The following is a 12,545-nucleotide window of genomic DNA, read 5'->3' as shown; positions in this document are numbered from 1 at the left end:
CATCTCCAGCCATGCACGGCCAAAGGCAGTGCGCAGTGGGGGTTAGATTAAAGTAAGGTAATTAAATAATACTTAACATAAAAAAATCTAGAATTTCCCTGAAAAAAACAAAGGGCACATGGACATTATATTTAGGAAATTGAATTGAAAAAAACCTTAAAAAGTCACTAACTAAAAAAACAAGGGTTAGAGGGACAATATACTTAGGTTCAGATTTTACGCAGACAACCATAGAAATTCTACAGTTACAGTTATACTTATCTCAAGAAACTATAACCCTAAGGTTAATATTTCTTGCGCTCTCACCATGCACTGCTACTTACCCCACATATTGCTTCAGTCATGACATCTTCAATGAAATCATTGCAACATTTCCAATAAAATTATTGATGAGAAAAATGTACATGGCGGAAGTGTGAGTTATAGTTACCTTAGGGCACAAGTTATAGTTACTAGACCTAACTATAACTATAACTCTTGAATTTCTATGGCTTCGTGTGTGTAAAAACTGAACCGAACTATAACCTCCCTGTAACCTTTGCTTTTTTAGTGAATTTCTCTCTCTCTCTCTCTAAATATTTATATATTTTATTTATTTACCACATTTATATTTATCTGTATGGTAAAGACGTGTGGTAAAGGCATGTGTTGTAAAAAAGGCGTGGTAAAGGCATGTATTGTAACTGCAAGCATTGGAATGTCATACATCCCATTTGAAATGGCAAATGTCGGCATGAAAGAAACACATGCCTGAGAAGTAAAGGGCAAACTTGCAATGCCTATGGTTTGATGAGGATCACGGACTTCCAGATTCTTAGGTGGATACTAGTAAAAGGCCAACCCCCTGCCACGGCCAGAATCTGGATGGGCCACATGCATTAAAGTGAGCCCAGAAGGATAAAGGAGGCGTATGCAATGAGAAAGCATGCACCAGGCCATGATGTGCGACCTGTGTACAACCTTCACGGTTTATCAGATTAAACTGCACCCTCTCTCATAATCAGTGCAGACAACAGAGGCTAGGGTCGCACATGCTTTCAAATCCAACACCATCTGAAGAATTACTGAGCTGCTGTTCTGGCCAACTATAACCTCTGCACACGTCATGCTCCTAATCAAGGTAAACACACCCGCGAGAGGTGCACAGATCAATTCGCCATGTCATTTTTGTGTGCAGTTTTATATAGCACAAACTCGACCCAAAGGGATTGGAGTGCTTTACTTATACAGATGTCTGCAACAACAGATTCTTTATTTGGTTCTGGGCCTATGGTGTGCCCATCCTAAAAAGTACAATTCTGGATTTAATGTTATGAGCACATTTGCTTGCCACTGCTGATGAAATAATCAGCACTGAACACTGATGCGAATTTAAAAACATTCAGTGGCATCACCAGTGACATCACAGAGGATGCTGAAGAATCGTATTATTTTTTAAAAATCCTAAACAGTAATATTGTGAGTACTCCCAATGACATCTTTAAAGCAGTGTGACCTCAATGTCTTTGTTTCGGAAAAGAAATAAGTAATATATAATAAAACTCGGAAAAACTATCCTTGAACGAGTTGGAAGTCTGGGAGGGCAGGAGCGACTATTTAAGATGTCACATGCAGTAGAACAGGAGGTAATTCAACTAAGAACAAATTAAACAGACGTGTCTACCATGGAGGAGAAAAACTGTGACGTGATTTCACGGGGAGACATGCTTCTTATATATTTCTAGGCAATGTAGGAATCAACTGTTAACAAAGACTTAAACGAATTATGATCATCACTCAAGGCCAGGGCCCAGGGTAAGTATCTCATCTATCCAAGAAGGCTGTTATCTTCTCACCTTTGCCTGGAGTTGGCAGAGCTTTGAGACATGCCTTTTTGTGGGGTCACAACATTGAAAAATGCAATAACGTAATGACTTGTATGAGTTCGTTTTGAGACTTCATAACAGCAACAGGGAGAAGGTTAGAGATAGGATGGATCAATGAATAAAGTCAGAAGAAGTACCTAAACACTGAAGGCTCTGTCCACACACACCAGCAGTTTAAGGACTGATGGACTGCCTATCGCTACTATTAGAAAGGCAGAGTGAAATAAGAGACATGCAATGAGACCGGGATAGATTGTGTTAAAAAAGGGAAAAGGGCGAGTGCCCTGAGAGGAGGGGGGATGCACTCCCCATCTGTATGTGAACAATCCAAAGACTAGAGCTGTGGAAAGGCTCCTGGGCCACAACTGAGAAGAGGCAAAGGACTCACATATGCACTGATGTTATTTAAAAACAACCCCTCACAGGCGCGGGAAGTAGGGGTGCTAAATCACCCCCAAAATAACCACGCTGGAGTTTAGAAGGTGAATGAGAAATATAGATGCCTTTATTCCGTTTTTTTGTCACATTGGCTGTGCAGACAAAGGGTCACGTGTATGCCTATGTCTTCTGACAAATTGCTGCTTATTTTTGTATCTTGGGGGTTGTTTACTTATCTTTCTCTGACTGCAACAACAGTTTTTTTTAAAGTGAATTATGTGACAATCTTACTGGGCTACATGGAGTGGGAAAGGAAAGATTGTTTTTCTAACATCAAAATGTAAATATCTGTAAGTGAACTGTCCAAACATTTCAAAATGTGTCAACAATTAGGAAAGCACAAATGAAGAAATTTTTTAATTCTAAACTGTGATGGCAACAAATATTTTAAAAGAATCAAAACAAATGAAAACACATAGTGAATCACAAATGATAAATCTTTGAAAACTCTCTTCTACACATTATCACTTGTGCACTTTAAAGTTTTGTCAGTAAAAGTTTGTCTGCCCAAATTAGTGGCCATTTCAATGAAAAATGTGCAAAATGTGCCCTCTGTAAATGGCAATGAACTACCTCACCTTGTTTTAGTAACATACGTGCAACAGAGTGCTCCAAAATGCACCACGAGCTACATTCTACACCCTTACAACTCGCCTTCTGAATGGTAGTAGCTCATTTGCAACATGTTTTCTTCTTGGATATTTCACAGTCCCTAAGACTTCAGTGATGTAACACTGATGGCAGCAATAACACTCTGAAAATTGTTCCAGCACCACTGCAAGCACCACAGCAGGTACAGTGGACACAATGACAGCCTTTGAAGCACTGATACACAAAGATGAAATGCAGCTGCTGCAATCTTTAAACCTGCCTAGTGAACACTTGAACTTCTATTAAGATGTGTTACTAAACAAGTAAGCACCACATGGTAAATGGCTGCTATCAAGGTTGGAGCATCCCTCGTTATCACCTCGATAACACCACAGCACGTGGGTCAAGTTAAAACACTGGTGATGGCTAGGACCAGAAGGACTGAGGTCCATGACATGGAAACACAGACAGGATTGGCTTTGCCGCTAATCTCAATGCTGCTGCCCACCTCATTTGCCACCACCTTCCTTTCTTACTATTTTGCATATTTCTTCTGAGAGGTGACCCCACTCTCCTGTCTAACTCTGTGCTTTTTATTTTTAAGCAGGATGCCACCCATGCCCCAGGTGGTGGTGTCCCTCTCCATGTTCCAACTCGGTTGTTTACTCCCGAGTAGATCTAGCTCAGTGCCTGCCCCTGCGTACACACACCAGCGCCAAGACGCCTTGACATTCGAGCGCTTAAGAAGCCCCATATCATCATCATCATCATGTGGCCCTATTTCTCTCTGCTAAACCTTCTCCCTACCACATCACCAATCCCTCCATCCCCCAATCCCAGTTTATGTACTCTCAGTGTGGACTAGTCAACATACCAAATGTGAGTGTTATGAGATGGGTTAACATACCGCAATAGGCCTGCTAACAAGAAAGTTGTAATTTAGACTTGAATGGCATGGACATAAAAAAATCGGCGAGGGAGGATGGCATGTAGAGGTGGGACCATTAACAAAACAGATTGAACTGTGGGCGAAATGGCATGGACATGTAAAAAATGCAAAGGATGGCGGGATCCTATTTTAGGACCAATAACACCAAGGACCGAACTGTAGATACGAACGACACATATCCAATCTGCCAGGGAGGGAGAAACGCAATGCTTTTGCACTGTAGGCTAAATGGGTGTTCCTGACATGTGTACTTTCTCACTCACTCACTTGGAAATTATACCACGCCACGGACCTCCGTTCTTTGGAAACCTGCCTGCTAAGCCGCTGCTGCTCACCGGACCCGCTGCGCGGGTCCCGCTTCGCGGACTTAGCAGCTGTGGGGAATTTGCCTGGGGCTTCGTTGGGACACCGGCAGGGCTGCGAGGGTAGAGCGGGTGGACTCTAAGTTCCAGGAGTCCCCGCGCGCCCGTTGTCAGCTGGGCTCCTCTCCCTGCCGGCCACGCCCCCAACACAGCAGAATTTAATCATCTCCAGCCCTCACAGCAGCGGGACACTCACTTGGAAATTATACCACGCCACGGACCTCCGTTCTTTGGAAACCTGCCTGCTAAGCCGCTGCTGCTCGCCGGACCCGCTGCGCGGGTCCCGCTTCGCGGACTTAGCAGCTGTGGGGAATTTGCCTGGGGCTTCGTTGGGACACCGGCAGGGCTGCGAGGGTAGAGCGGGTGGACTCTAAGTTCCAGGAGTCCCCGCGCGCCCGTTGTCAGCTGGGCTCCTCTCCCTGCCGGCCACGCCCCCAACACAGCAGAATTTAATCATCTCCAGCCCTCACAGCAGCGGGACACTCACTTGGAAATTATACCACGCCACGGACCTCCGTTCTTTGGAAACCTGCCTGCTAAGCCGCTGCTGCTCGCCGGACCCGCTGCGCGGGTCCCGCTTCGCGGACTTAGCAGCTGTGGGGAATTTGCCTGGGGCTTCGTTGGGACACCGGCAGGGCTGCGAGGGTAGAGCGGGTGGACTCTAAGTTCCAGGAGTCCCCGCGCGCCCGTTGTCAGCTGGGCTCCTCTCCCTGCCGGCCACGCCCCCAACACAGCAGAATTTAATCATCTCCAGCCCTCACAGCAGCGGGACACTCACTTGGAAATTATACCACGCCACGGACCTCCGTTCTTTGGAAACCTGCCTGCTAAGCCGCTGCTGCTCGCCGGACCCGCTGCGCGGGTCCCGCTTCGCGGACTTAGCAGCTGTGGGGAATTTGCCTGGGGCTTCGTTGGGACACCGGCAGGGCTGCGAGGGTAGAGCGGGTGGACTCTAAGTTCCAGGAGTCCCCGCGCGCCCGTTGTCAGCTGGGCTCCTCTCCCTGCCGGCCACGCCCCCAACACAGCAGAATTTAATCATCTCCAGCCCTCACAGCAGCGGGACACTCACTTGGAAATTATACCACGCCACGGACCTCCGTTCTTTGGAAACCTGCCTGCTAAGCCGCTGCTGCTCGCCGGACCCGCTGCGTGGGTCCCGCTTCGCGGACTTAGCAGCTGTGGGGAATTTGCCTGGGGCTTCGTTGGGACACCGGCAGGGCTGCGAGGGTAGAGCGGGTGGACTCTAAGTTCCAGGAGTCCCCGCGCGCCCGTTGTCAGCTGGGCTCCTCTCCCTGCCGGCCACGCCCCCAACACAGCAGAATTTAATCATCTCCAGCCCTCACAGCAGCGGGACACTCACTTGGAAATTATACCACGCCACGGACCTCCGTTCTTTGGAAACCTGCCTGCTAAGCCGCTGCTGCTCGCCGGACCCGCTGCGCGGGTCCCGCTTCGCGGACTTAGCAGCTGTGGGGAATTTGCCTGGGGCTTCGTTGGGACACCGGCAGGGCTGCGAGGGTAGAGCGGGTGGACTCTAAGTTCCAGGAGTCCCCGCGCGCCCGTTGTCAGCTGGGCTCCTCTCCCTGCCGGCCACGCCCCCAACACAGCAGAATTTAATCATCTCCAGCCCTCACAGCAGCGGGACACTCACTTGGAAATTATACCACGCCACGGACCTCCGTTCTTTGGAAACCTGCCTGCTAAGCCGCTGCTGCTCGCCGGACCCGCTGCGCGGGTCCCGCTTCGCGGACTTAGCAGCTGTGGGGAATTTGCCTGGGGCTTCGTTGGGACACCGGCAGGGCTGCGAGGGTAGAGCGGGTGGACTCTAAGTTCCAGGAGTCCCCGCGCGCCCGTTGTCAGCTGGGCTCCTCTCCCTGCCGGCCACGCCCCCAACACAGCAGAATTTAATCATCTCCAGCCCTCACAGCAGCGGGACACTCACTTGGAAATTATACCACGCCACGGACCTCCGTTCTTTGGAAACCTGCCTGCTAAGCCGCTGCTGCTCGCCGGACCCGCTGCGCGGGTCCCGCTTCGCGGACTTAGCAGCTGTGGGGAATTTGCCTGGGGCTTCGTTGGGACACCGGCAGGGCTGCGAGGGTAGAGCGGGTGGACTCTAAGTTCCAGGAGTCCCCGCGCGCCCGTTGTCAGCTGGGCTCCTCTCCCTGCCGGCCACGCCCCCAACACAGCAGAATTTAATCATCTCCAGCCCTCACAGCAGCGGGACACTCACTTGGAAATTATACCACGCCACGGACCTCCGTTCTTTGGAAACCTGCCTGCTAAGCCGCTGCTGCTCGCCGGACCCGCTGCGCGGGTCCCGCTTCGCGGACTTAGCAGCTGTGGGGAATTTGCCTGGGGCTTCGTTGGGACACCGGCAGGGCTGCGAGGGTAGAGCGGGTGGACTCTAAGTTCCAGGAGTCCCCGCGCGCCCGTTGTCAGCTGGGCTCCTCTCCCTGCCGGCCACGCCCCCAACACAGCAGAATTTAATCATCTCCAGCCCTCACAGCAGCGGGACACTCACTTGGAAATTATACCACGCCACGGACCTCCGTTCTTTGGAAACCTGCCTGCTAAGCCGCTGCTGCTCGCCGGACCCGCTGCGCGGGTCCCGCTTCGCGGACTTAGCAGCTGTGGGGAATTTGCCTGGGGCTTCGTTGGGACACCGGCAGGGCTGCGAGGGTAGAGCGGGTGGACTCTAAGTTCCAGGAGTCCCCGCGCGCCCGTTGTCAGCTGGGCTCCTCTCCCTGCCGGCCACGCCCCCTAAGTCTCTTAGTTCTTCTTTTTAAGGAGCAGTCTCTCCCCGCAGCGCGGGAGCGCGCGGGAGGGCGCCGGGAGAAGCCCGGGACAAGGGCGGGACCGTCTGTGGCCGTCCGGGGCCGGAAGAGGCCGGGCAGGGCCTGACCCCTTTCTTTTTTCTTGTAGTTTGGAGGATAGTGTCTCGCTACAAGATGGATATGGCAACAGAAGATGTTACTCCGGGTAAAAATTCCAAATTACGCAATGGCTCACTGGAGAACTATTTTCCTAAGAAGAGTGAGGGAGAAAAGGACTCTATTCTAGCAGAGCGTAGGGCAGAGCGGCGTCGCTCAGTTGAGAATATGAAACATAGACCCCCTACTGATAGTCTACTTGTATTGAACCGGGAGGGAGATACGACTGATTTGAGTGAGGATAACGTAAGTCAAGACGGAGTCCCCTTACTGTTTCGTGACTTTGTAGCCACTCCCGGTTTGCCCTCGGATAATATTGTAATTGTTTCACCTACCCCTAGTTGTAGCCGTGTCACTGAGACATCTAAATCTAGGCAGCAGAAAGTTAAGTTCTTACCTGTAGCCCAGACCCACCGCCCTCCCCCTAATAAAAGAAGGAAGAAACAAAGGGTGGTACCAGGTAAAGCTAAAACATCGCACACCGACTTTGGTAAAGGGACAAAAACCCCCATTATAACCGAGATCCCACCAGTAGTAGAGCAGGATCATACACCACAGGTTGTGGTTCTACCGGTTCATTGCCCATCTGTAGTAGCCACACAAGATGTGGCTCCAGATAATAACGATAGAGCCACCCCAACCGTTAATTTACCCCAACTTCCCCCCTCAGCGACAGGGAACTTGGAATTTTTGTTGAGATCTCTCCTTCTTCCTATCAATGAGTCCATTAAAAAGGTTGAAATTAGATTAACCATATTGGAAGCTGCCATAACCAGTATGTCTACTCTTACCAAAAATAAAGGAAGTGGGGTGGTGCATCCCACACCCTTGACAGGGCCCCCTCCCATCACACCTCAAAAGAAATCGGAAACTTCATCTGTCCCCGCTCGGATTAAGCAAACTAGCCAGCCTCAGGGTAGAGCTGCCCCCCCACCACACAACACACCGCCGCCTAAACAATTAAAGGCACCAGCCACTGAATTGGGTGCTGTCTCCATCAAACCAACCATAAAGGCCTCGACTAGCAACAATCAGAACGCACATGGGGATGGTGAAAATAGCAGAACATCTCATAAAAGGGTCCCACAAGTAGAGATTCCTCCAGAAGCTGTGCCCTATGTTGTGATTCTAACGGGGGTCCCTCAGTTAACAGAAAATAAGAAGGAGGGATATGCTGACCTCAAGAATAAAATTATCCACTGGTTGAGGTTGCACAGGCCGATAGCGCCAAATGTAGATGGGGACATAGCTCATGTTAGACGGATTAACTGGCTGGGGAGGAGAACTAAAAATATAGAGGGGGACGTAGTGGTGGTCAACTTTAGAGACCCTCGGGCAGTTGATTATATCTTAAACTGGCCACCTGGGAACGGGGAAACCTGTATCACCCCACGGGCTTTAACATACTTCTACCCCAGGTTAGAAGTCACTACCTCTAAATATGTAAACAGACCTCAGTCTTCTAGGCCGTCTTTTACACTACCCTATATTAACAATCATCCCGAGTATGGGCATCAGTTCACCAGGATGCCTGACCTACACTCCGCTTGGTCCATGGTTCCTTATAGACATACGTTGAACCCGGGCTCAAGGATGAATCACCTGATACCCTTTACCCCGTTGGATACTTACAATCGGTTTTCCCAGCTGTCAGGGCTGGAAGACTGTGATTGAAGTTTGGGGCCTGGGGGGGGGGGAAAATGAACTCCATGGAGAAGAGGATCCTGGACTACTCTGTGGAAATATAGATATAGAAGAAGTTAGTTTACTTACAGCCCATATGGCCACCACCATTGACATCATTGAGGATTCTAGGCTAGCTGGGCCTCTGACTAGTATGGTTGGTTGCTCTGCAACCTCCATTCTATTGGTCCAGGAGGGGGGGAGCCTTACGAGCAGGGTGGTTAACGAGAGTGCGACTGTGGTGGGTAATACTTCTTTGCACAGAGGGCGGCGGGTAATAAACCTCCTTTCTTGGAACATTGCCGGGCTAAAGAGGAAGCTCGAAATTCCGGAGTGGCATACACTCATTGAGCAGTTTGATGTTTGCCTGTTTCAGGAAACATGGAGCTTAGTTCCGCTATATAAATCGGGGTATACCACCCACTCTGTGCCCGCTGTAAGCAAGGGAAAGGGTAGACCAGCGGGTGGGCTCATAGTTTGGTTAAAAATAGATCTGAACTGGGTGGTCAAATGCCACAATGTGGAGTGTAATGATATACTCCACCTTTCGGCAAGAGGACGGGAGGATGTCGTCAGGCTTGACCTTTTTAATGTCTATGCGAGAGGGACACCGGGCGACTCTACCTCTTCGACCCTAACAGCTTTGGACTCGGCCTTAGCCAATTGCTCTTGTTCAGCTAAAATCCTTGTGGGGGGTGATTTTAATTGTACATTCGAACCCCTCCTCGGAGATGATCCCTTAGGAATTGAAGAGGAGGATTCAAAATGGTCCATTCCAACTCTCTCCCTCCCCCCTATTAAGAAGTGGTCATCCAGGGCCATTCAAAGTAATGCACTGACAAGGGACCACAAATTAAGAGCCCTTAATGGCAGGACCATATCCGACCAGACAGGGGCACTGACCTTTAATAGACTCTCAGGGCCGTCCCGAATAGATTATATCCTAATGGACGTTGGATTCTGGGCGGACCTTATTGATATGGAGGTCTTCCCAAGTCAGGATAGTGACCACAATCCCCTGTGCTGCAAGTTCAATTGGGGTGTTTCTAACGTCAGGCGGGCGAACGACACCTTAAAAATAACTAAAGAGGTTATCCCATACAACAATAACCGTAGATTAAAATGGGATAAGGCTAACCTCAAGGAGGATGATATAGGTATCATTAAATCCCTGGTTGAGGGTTTGACTTCTAATTTAGAGATCTGGGATGGTGATAATCGGACCATCAGCCCCCAACACCCCTCACTTGACTCTGCCTATAAAGCCACAATAGATCAAGTTGGCCAATTTTTCATCTCGAAAGGGAAAAGTAATAGGGCTCCCGCTATACCCTCTACTCTTTGTAAACCATGGTACACTGATCACTGTAAGAGCATAAGGAAAAATCTGACAAAAGCTCTGCTTTCAGGGAACCCCTTACTGGTTAGAGCGGCCAGGAAGGATTATCTGAGAGCATTATCACTGGCCAAACGGGAGTGGGAGGAACAGCATTGGCAGGATCTCTCCACGGCTGTGAGCAGTAGGAACCCGAACCTTTTTTGGGATTTGATTAATAAAACTAGGCAGAGAAAATCGCAACCATTGGCTGCTCATATAACTAGTCAGCAATGGTTTACCCATTTTTCATCCCTATACGGAGACTTAGAGGAAACAACTAGTCTTGGGGTGAATGGTCTGGGTGAAGGGGTCCACCTAGAGGAAAATGCCCTTTTATTTTCGTCCTCAGAAGTAATGATGGCGATTAGACACCTAACCCCTAAGAAAGCCGCTGGGCAGGATGGGATCCCTGGAGATCTGTTGATGGCGGAGCCAGAGGCCTGGGCCAAACTAATTGCTATAATAATGAATCTGATCACGAGGGGACACCAGGTACCAGACTCCTGGAAAGGGGCCGAGGTAGTCACTGTGTATAAGAAGGGGGCAAGAGATGACCCTGCGAACTACAGACCTATCAGTCTGATAGACATAATCCAGAAAGTGGTCGGCAGGGTCATCATCTCAAGAGTAGGCGACTGGATAGAGGAGGCTAGTATCCTCTCCCACTTACAAGCGGGGTTCAGAAGGAAGGTCGGCACGATGGACCAGGTCTTTCGTTTTTTTGCTATCTATTGGAAGGCGGTTACCATCAAGAAAGGCAGTTTGTATATGGCCTTCATAGATCTCAAGACTGCATTCGACCTGGTCCCTCGTGCAAAACTTTGGCAAATACTTGGAGAGATGGGTTTTCCCAGCAGTCTTCTGAACCTAATCGTGAAGCTACACGAGGGGAATTATGCGAGGGTTAGATGGGGATCCCAGGGACAACTAACAGATAGGATCCCAGTGCGGAGAGGAGTACGTCAGGGCTGTGTCATGGCTCCGACCCTCTTCTCTCTATTCGTAAATGGAGTGGTGGACCATCTGAAGAGGGAAGAGACGGATGCCCCATCCCTGGCGGGGGAGAGAATCCCCACACTTCTCTTCGCGGATGACACCCTATTAATTTCCAAATCCCCGGTGGGCTTACAAAAACTCTTGAATCGGTTTAGCTCCTTCTGCACTACCCGAGGCTTAACCATCAATACATCGAAAACCAAATTGATGGCTTTTGCCCCCTCAAAAAGATTTAAAAATCACTTTGTGCTCAATAGTGCCCCCCTCGAGCTGGTCGAATCCTTTGACTATCTAGGAGTCCGGATAAACAGCCGCATGACCTGGAAGGACCATCTTTCCAAAATGCTACTTAGTCACCGTAGAGTATCCGGGGTGACGTTGAAGGAGCTCCGGGAATCAAGTAGTAAACCGGTCTCCCCAGCTATGGCCATCTATGAGGGACAGATTCTTCCTGCAGCACTTTATGGCTCGGAACTGTGGGGGTTCGAAGGGGTTACAGATCTGATGGTAGCGGAAAATAATTTCTTTAGGAAAGTGGTAGCTCTTCCAGCTTCCACCCCAATGATCCCACTAAGATTAGATCTGGGCAGAAGAACATTAAAGGACTTGGTGAGGTTACGCCCGTTGCTCTTCTGGTCCCGACTAAGAAGAACTGAGGAGCTCGCAAAGTATGCAGAAGGGTTGGACGATCTACTCTTGCTGGACACATGTAAAAAAATAGGATGGCTAAATAAACTGAAAGAAATGGCCTTCAATTTGGGTCTAAGAGAGGCATGGGAGTCGCAATCACCGCCACCCAAAGATGTTATTAAAAAACTATACTGGGATTGGGTACAGAGTAACGCCACGAGGGTTACGAATGTGGGCTCACTTACTGATCATTTTTTGTCAATTAAGTGTGTGAGAAAATTGGAACCCTTTCTCGACCTGATAACTAAACCGTTGGATCGAGCGCTGTACCTAAAATTGCGATATGGGATGCTCCCGGTGCATGACTTTACGGCGAGATGGTCGAATTCTGATGCCCTCTTGCGTGCATGCCCTGGTTGTGCGGCTCCAAAGGAATCGGTGGCTCACTTGTTTTTCGCCTGTCCAGCCTACAAAGGAGCGCGGATATTCTGGTTGAAGCCCGTCTGTAGGGAATTAGGGTTGAGGTGCCACAGCCAGGCACTACGCGTCCTCTCTACAGATTCTTCATCTGCCATTATGATTTGTGGGGTGGCTAAATTTTTGGGAAGTGCGTGGTTGATACGCTCCCGCTTACTAAAATTGCTCCCGGGGGGTCCTACAGGCTGATGCTGAATTTACTGTGTAGTAATTTATTGATGAGGTGCCCATGCTTTTTACTGT

The 12,545-nt window shown here is 49.4% G+C and overlaps 2 protein-coding genes across 2 annotated transcripts in view; one reads left to right on the top strand and one right to left on the bottom strand.

Annotated features, from left to right (window-relative positions):
- Positions 1-12,545, bottom strand: part of IFT140 (intraflagellar transport 140) — a 1,386,753-nt gene that overhangs the window by 418,030 nt on the left and 956,178 nt on the right. The gene's annotated exons all lie outside the window — the stretch shown is intronic.
- TMEM204 (transmembrane protein 204) overlaps positions 1-12,545 on the top strand; it is a 146,407-nt gene that overhangs the window by 130,221 nt on the left and 3,641 nt on the right. The window lies entirely within an intron of this gene.

The sequence above is a fragment of the Lissotriton helveticus genome, chromosome 10 (assembly GCF_964261635.1).
Source record: "Lissotriton helveticus chromosome 10, aLisHel1.1, whole genome shotgun sequence".
NCBI lineage: Eukaryota > Metazoa > Chordata > Amphibia > Caudata > Salamandridae > Lissotriton > Lissotriton helveticus.
This window is presented reverse-complemented; position numbering and strand designations above follow the sequence as displayed.